We start from the raw sequence: 7739 nt of genomic DNA on the forward strand, positions 1-7739 counted from the left end.
CGAGCAGACCTCATCCCAAAAGTACAGGGCCTAAGGAAAAAAGGATCCCAAAAATAACGAGATCTTCTATCAGAAGTCAGAGCATAATGTGAAATAAGCAAGCAAAACCAAAATAACAATACACAAGTGAAAAATAAAGTACGTGACAACCATAACATTCAGTCAACATATCAGATACCCATTGAAAAGTTTGAAAAAAGCTACGAAATAATGTCTTTCACAATGCAAAGTATTGAGGAAGAAAGATATAACCAGTCAGAAAAAAAAAAAAAAATTCTAGAAACAGTGATACCACAAATTCCAGAAAGGATCTAGACCCGACAGCTCCAGTAGGACCGAAGCATCCGTTGAAAAGGCAGTCAGGTGTCTTGAGCTTGCGGTCCAGCTGCTTGGGAAAGCTTTTTGTAATAGGACATGGCTTGGATAGGGTCCTCAAAAAATGTTGGCCGACCATCATCCTTATTAATTATTTTGAGCTTGGCCGGGAACAACAAGGCAAATTTGTGTCCTGACGAGAAAAGCATTCTGCAGAGAGGGCTAAATTCTTTTCGTTTTGCTGCCACTGAGGCGGAAAAATCTTGAAATAGGAGCAATTTGTGGCTATCATAGGAAAGAGTCTTTATCTTTCTATAAGCTGCAAGAATGTTCATTTTGTCTACGTAGTTTAGGAGCTTAAATATGACCTGTCTAAGTCTAGTAACATCTTTCGTAGGGGGAGGTCCGATTCGATGAAAACGTTCAATCTGGTAAGGTAGAAGTGACTGTTCCATATGTAGCAATTCTGGCAACTTGACAGTCAGTAAAAGTTCCAGGTCGGACCCCTTTACAGTTTCCGGGACTCCCACTAGCCGTAAATTGTTCCTCCTACTCCTGTTCTCCAAGTCGTCAACTAATTTCACGTTGTTGTGTGTCTAGAGTTGTATGAGCCTTTTCTAGGCTGTCCTCCAGGTCAGAGATTCGCTGCTCAGCTTCCGTCATCCGTTGAGAATGGGTCGTAAGCTGGTGTAGGACCTCCGTTACCGACTCTTTAAGTCCCTCAAGTTTTTGGTCTAGTAAAGGTCCCAGAGCGGAGAGAAGTTCTTGAGTTTGGATCTGTAAGGTGGAGGGGGGAGTGGAGGGTTCCACATCAGTAGAGATGGAAGGAGCATCTTTTTTGTTCTCTTTTGGTTTGGCTTTAGCTGCTTTCGGCGGCATGGTGGGAGTTGTACCCAAGTATTTTTCCATAGTATGGTAAACAGGGATTGGAAGCCTTGACGTGACACAGGAAAGGCCAACAATAGCAGTTAGATCGGCAACCCCCACTGAACAGATGTAGAGAAATATCACATCACGTAGACATAGCTGTTAGGCGGTGGGTAAAATAGAGTTCATCTAGTATGTCACATATTGTAGAGAGAGAGTAAGGGTAAAGCGAGAAGGTCGTTCACCTTTTAAATATTTTCAAAACAAGTGGCAGGCATAGGCACATAGAGCAAAAGTACACAGAGTGAGGAGTAAAGGCTGAGACTTGTACAGCAGTGCCAAAATGTGTTTTATAAGTCAGGAGACGTAGGCATCAACAGATAGGGCTAGTTGTTGTAGCCCCACGGTAATCCTTCAGCATTAATATCAGATGAGAGTGGCCTAATACAGTTCCCAGTAGTAGAAGGAAACGTGGCCGCCAAATGAGATGCCAGGCTTGTAAATAAGGAGAGCCGTAGGGGGGTGATGGTCCCCGCTAGTGGAGGTAAAGTACCGCTCAGCCAGTAAGCGGTATGGCTCTGTAGTAACCCCTGTATGCCGCAGTACTCACTGTGTCTGTGTAGGAAATGGCGGCGCGTGATAGTATGTGCAGGCGGCCACGTGGCTGAGGCCTGCATCGGGCTGCCGCAATATTTGTGCCGGCTGTTCAAGCGCCGAAAGTAATCCGTCCTCCCGTGGCCAGCACTGCCCTCCCAAAGAGGCGATCGTCTCGCCTAGGTGTCCGCCGCAAAGGCGCTAGTGAAATGGGGGCAGCGCGTCAGTCCGGGTCCACGAAGTGAATGTGCCGTCTTCCGGGGCTGCAAGTGAGGAGAAGCCGGCTGATGGAGTACTGCTCTTCACCCCTCTGATATCCTGTAACCAGCCGCTATGAAAACACCTCGACGGTGAGGAGAAATGGCAGAGAGTAATCCAAAATCAGAGCGCTGGCGCAGGAGCTCGGTAAAATGCGGCCATCTTGTGGGTCCGCCCCCCGGAAGTCCAAAATAGCATGTTTTTAAAAACAATATACATGGAGTCACGTGATTTCTGCAACACAAAGCAAAATGGAAAGTGACAAAGTTCCTATTAGGGTCAAGGAGGGAGCATGGGATGCCTGAAAATGAGACACTGAGACACCTGCTTAATGGAAGAAATTCCTGTACGGGGAGAGCTAAAAATGAAGACAGAAATCCTACTGTAAGAGATCAGGACTGATTGAACAAGGAGACTCAAGGACATAAGAAAGCTTAGCAGGCACAGGCAAACAAAATAACTTTTATATGACATACATATATAGGTCCTGACCTATACAGAATAAAAGTCAGTGTCCCTTTAAGCAGGAGAATTAGTAAAAAGGGGAACTTACTTCTGTTGGTCTTTTATGGTTTCAATGATAGATCTCAGCTCCTTGACCTGTGACTGTAACTCTAATTCTGACTGTGATCAGCTTTCTGTCTTGTTTCTGCACTAGAGAAGGATGGAGAGTTCGACCAGTGGCTGCCAGCGGCAACTGTATGGAATGCTGATGGTGCTCCGGATGCCCCATGAGAAAAACTGACACTGGCAATCAAGCCTCCTGGCTTGGGTGGCAAAACAGTTCTGTTATCTGGCATCTGGGAAATAAGTAAAATTCTCTTTAGTTCTGCCCTTCTGTCAAAAGCCATGAAAAGTGGACTAAGTCCAGATTGAAATTGTAATGCCTTTTACCCACAATGCAACACTGCATTGAGTGCATCGAAAAATCAAGTGTATTAACAAGTAATTCTCATGTTTATAATTATAAGCCCTAATATCTTAGGACTAACCTTGGTATATGTGTCTAAAATCATTGTGTAATGTGTAATACAATTTTAATGAAAGGTTCATAAGTGTGTGTCTGTATGTATGTGCATAGTTGTGTGTTTGTATGTATGTGCATAGTTGTGTGTCTGTGTGTATGTGCATAGTTGTGTGTTTGTATGTATGTGCGTGTGTGTGTGTGTGCGTGCGTGTGCGTGTAATTATGTATCTGTTTACAAAGAGGGGCACAAACTGCCAACAATGAACTTGATTGAAGTTTGTCTTTTCCAGCCCAAGTAATGTTTATAACTGCTCAAAGTTTGGACAGCAGCACATAATATTATATAAATAATAGTCTTTATTGGCTCCACATTAAAAACAGGCAAGAGGATCAAGGCCTTATTGTTGCCTATGATTAAACGCATAACTGAACCAAATGCGCCAGACCTTGATCCTCTTGCCTGTATTTAATGTGGAGCCAATACAGACTATTATTTTACTATAATTGGATTATGTGCTGCTGTCCAAACCTTGAGGAGTACATTTGAGCTATTGGGGAAGCCTGAGGACTGTGCAGGATCTACAAATACAGAAGGTGAGCTGGGAGTGGCTATTCTTTGCATGGCCTATTCCTTTAAGGTTTGTTACTATGTCGTCTGCACTTTCCAAAAGTTGGCATAAGTTCAAGAAGATTAAACAAAAAGTAGTCCTTAAATAAAGTACCGGCACACTAACAGCATGGGTGATAATTAGGAAACAGGCTGCCAACCCACTCAATTAAAACATTTTTTAATAACAATGAATAAAAATCCAATTAGAAAACAGCATACATTATATCTAGTTTATCCATGGGGAGTATATGACACCTAATGCCTTTATAACAACCAAATATGTATACAGTGTACTGGGAGAGAAAGATGAGTTTGTAGGGCCAAGACTGGAGCCTAATACCATAAATAGGGATATGTTGGTGTCTCTCTATGCCTCAAATAAATTGCTATAGCTCTCCCCAAAGACAGACCTACACCAAATGTACAGCCACATGAAAACAGGCTGTGAAATGCACATGGGAAGCATGAGAATATTTAGGGCCATGAAGACCAAATTGCTGCAACTGAATGAGAAGAGATGCTTTATACCATAACTTGAAACTCTGTCCCTCAAATGGATTTCTGTCACTCTCCCCAAACACACACACACCAATTGGGAGCAAGAAAATAAGTGTGTTTGGGGAGAAGAATAGTGATCCATTTAATCGACAGACTATAGGTACATTGGCCAGGGGGTTCCAGAATATGATACAAGGTATACCCTAAATCTAGAACAAGCCTATAAAACCAGTTTCCCTTTGTGGGAAGGCTGGTACCTATCCTATGTAAGTAGAGAAAGGCTAGCACTAATTAAAGCGATGGGGACAGCGTGTAGAATTTCACTTACTTGTGATGTTGTGGCAGATCTAGATGTTTTCTTGGAAGCCTCTATTGCTCTCTGCGCCAAGGCTGCAAGTTCATCCTTCTCTTCCTCTGGGCTTGGGGAATCAAAGAAATCTGGACTAGATAGGGAAGACTGCAAAATGTAGAAAAAATATATTGTGAATACAGTATTTCATCCTGCTTTAATATACTGTATATATTGTATATCTGCGACCATTATCTTCTTTCTATCGGACCCATTGGAAATGCTCATAATCTTGAATAAAACAAAATACAGGGGGCTGGCAATGCGGGGCTTCATAGTACAAGTATTACTGTAATTAAAGGTGAATGTTGACAGCTTTAGTACTGGTTTGGCAGGAATACTAGCAGAAGTCTGTGCCTAATCATGCAAGTGAAACCAGCTGCCGTATTAGACTACTGTTAAGGGCATTGACTCAAAGGATGAAAACAAAATGTTTACTATTTGTGGGTCCCTGGTAAAGCCTCAATTTGAGTTTGCAGTGAAGTGTTTTGGCATCCAGACATATATTAATGAGCTGGAGAGAGTGCAGAGACGTGCAACTAAATTGGTTAAAGAGATGCAAGAGTTCAATTATTAGGTTAGGCTGTTGAGACATGATTACTCTTTACAAGACCAGTGGTTTGGGGATCTTTTTCCCATAAAAAGGATCAACACAACGGAGGCCACCCCTTTAGACTAGAGCAGAGATCCCCAACCAGTAGCTTGTGAGCAACATGTTGCTCTCCAACCCCTTGGATGTTGCTCCCAGTGACCTCAAAGCAGGAGCTTATTTTTGAATTCCAGGCTTGGAAGCAAGTTTTGGTTTCATAAAAACCAGGTGTACTGCCAAACAGAGCCTCAATGTAGGTTGACAATCCGCATAGGGGCTACCAAATGGCCAATCACAGAACTTATTTGGCACCCCAAGAACATTTTTCATGTTTGCTCCCCAACTCCTTTTACTTTTGAATGTTGCTCCCGGGTTCAAAAGGTTGGGGATCACTAGACTAGAGGAACAGAGCATTTATTTGAAGCAGCAGAGGTGGTTCTTCACAGTGATGTTGATGGCAGATTTTATTAATACCTTTTCTTGGACAAACATAATACCATAGGCTATTGTGATACTAAAATCTACAATTAGTGTAGACATGGTATATATAGTTTATAACGACAAAATTCAGCAAATAGACGGCACTTCTGGACAAAATTTATTTTGGCAAAACTGCTGGGAAAGGCCTAATGCGTTTTGGGATCAATTCCCTTAATCATAGGCTCTTTTTTTGTTTTTTTACTGACAGTATATAGTTTATATATGAGAGTGTATAGGTAGGTCAGTATAGGTTTGTATAGACATATGCACTTATGTTATGTGCACTGAAGATTATTTGGAAGGGCTGAAAGGTCTTTTTTCTACCCAGTTTAACCTATTATAAGTTTCAGTACCTGGACCATTCAACTTGTAGGGGAATTGCATGAGAATATTTATCTTGTGATGCATAATCTGTATTACAAAGGTTTTTAGTGTGAGGTACATATGCATGAAAAGACCAGTACACTTGGCATGCATGAAGTCACAAAGTAGTATTCTGGAATACTTCCAGGGCCCAGATCCACACCCTGCGCTGGTTTTCTTCCCCCAGCTGCGACCTCCCCTATACGGGCCGGTCGCGGCAAAACCACATTGCGTGTGGGATTGCGCGTTGTAGGGGGGTCAGTCCGGAGGAGGGCCCTGAAACTGGAGCCACAGTCCGACCCCGAACAGTTCCTTCCATCCCCATAGGTACCAGCTTCAGCAAGGAGCGGAAGTACCTTCCGTTACAGCTTGCTCTAAGCAGGCAAAAGTTGTGAAGAAATCTCTGTGTCAGAGTTCCCTTTGGCATTTTGTGAATACAGCAGGCAAGCTATGTTTGCTGACTTAACGTAAAAGTTTTATACAGTCCCAACCTGGAGGATTCTAAACACCTTTGTAAAAACACAATTTGGCCATGTAAAAACTGCACCATGATTAATTTGAAACTGAAAGTGCATCTATAGCCCCAAAAGGTACGCTTCTCGCAACTTGTGCAATTTACATTTTAAGCCTTGTTTTAGATATTAGTAGTTTTAAATTGCTAATATATGGCTGTTGCCTCAGCAGCTCAACCACAGAGTTTCTATGTTAAGAGTTACAGGTGTAGATGAATATGCAGATGGTGTCTCCAGTGAGGCGCAGCTTTGCATACTCATAGACTATACAGAAAGAATATGATTATATGATATAATATAGTCTGGTTGCCCAGCTACAATACAACAGGACCTTCACTATTACTATACAGAAGGGAAAGACATACCGATGTCAGTGACTGGGATGGAGGACGTCTCCCACTGGATTTAGGTCTTGATGCAGTCGGATGACTTCATTTTTCTCCCACTGTCACAACTGAATCAAAACCTTCTACATCTGCAAGATAAAAACCAATGCCTGCATTCAGATTTATGCTGTATATAAAGCATAACGAGAGGACAAGATAGGATACACAAGGTTTTAGTATGATCAGTATTCATCAAGTTGGAAATAACCAGGGATGCACCGAATCCAGGATTCTGTTCGGGATTCGGCCTTTTTCAGCAGGATTCAGCCAAATCCTTCTGCCCGGCTGAACCAAATCCGAATCCTAATTTGCATATGCAAATTAGGGGTGGGCAGGGAAATCACATGACTTTTTGTCACAAAACAAGAAAGTAAAAAAGGGTTTCCCCTTTTCAGGATTCGGATTTGGTTCGGTATTCGGCAGAATCTTTTGCGAAGTATTCGGGGGTTCGGCCAAATTCGGCCAAATCCAAAATAGTGGATTCGGTGGGCGGTCCTGATGCCCACCCTAGGCCCGGGCCTTTGTGGCCTCACCACAAATCAGGGCCTGCATGCCCACTTTGAATATATATAGATAGCTGAGCATCTATTTTAGCTCTTTTTTCAAAGCTCCCTATCACATTCACACACTAGGAGTCACTTAATCTGTATGTTTTGGCATTCTGAAGTACACACAGAAAACCCACAAAAGAATGCTCTGGCTGGAATCAAACTCAAGACCCCAGCACTGCAAGACTGGTGCAGCTTAGAGGTGAAATGGCAAAAGTCTGGGTAAAATATTTAACTACTGGATTGTGTTGCCCTAGTGTCTGAGGCACTTTCAGACAGCAGGTGTCCTAGATATTCAGAATGTGCATCTGTTCGGGGTTTTAGAAGAATAATTTGTTTGCATATGAAATTGAAAAATGCCCTGTTGTGTGAAAAACTCTGCTGTGAATAAAACGTAAGCGCA

General features: G+C 42.6%; 1 long non-coding RNA gene across 1 annotated transcript; it reads right to left on the reverse strand.

The window, feature by feature from the left end:
- Window positions 1-2714: 2714 nt before the first annotated feature.
- Window positions 2715-6882, reverse strand: LOC121399642. The gene is made up of 3 exons (XR_005965232.1): window positions 6768-6882; window positions 4438-4566; window positions 2715-2834 (listed from the first exon to the last, which is right to left on the reverse strand). It is a non-coding gene; the product is annotated as an uncharacterized LOC121399642 (long non-coding RNA).
- Window positions 6883-7739: the final 857 nt, after the last annotated feature.

The sequence above is a fragment of the Xenopus laevis genome, chromosome 2L (genome assembly GCF_017654675.1).
Source record: "Xenopus laevis strain J_2021 chromosome 2L, Xenopus_laevis_v10.1, whole genome shotgun sequence".
Lineage (NCBI taxonomy): Eukaryota > Metazoa > Chordata > Amphibia > Anura > Pipidae > Xenopus > Xenopus laevis.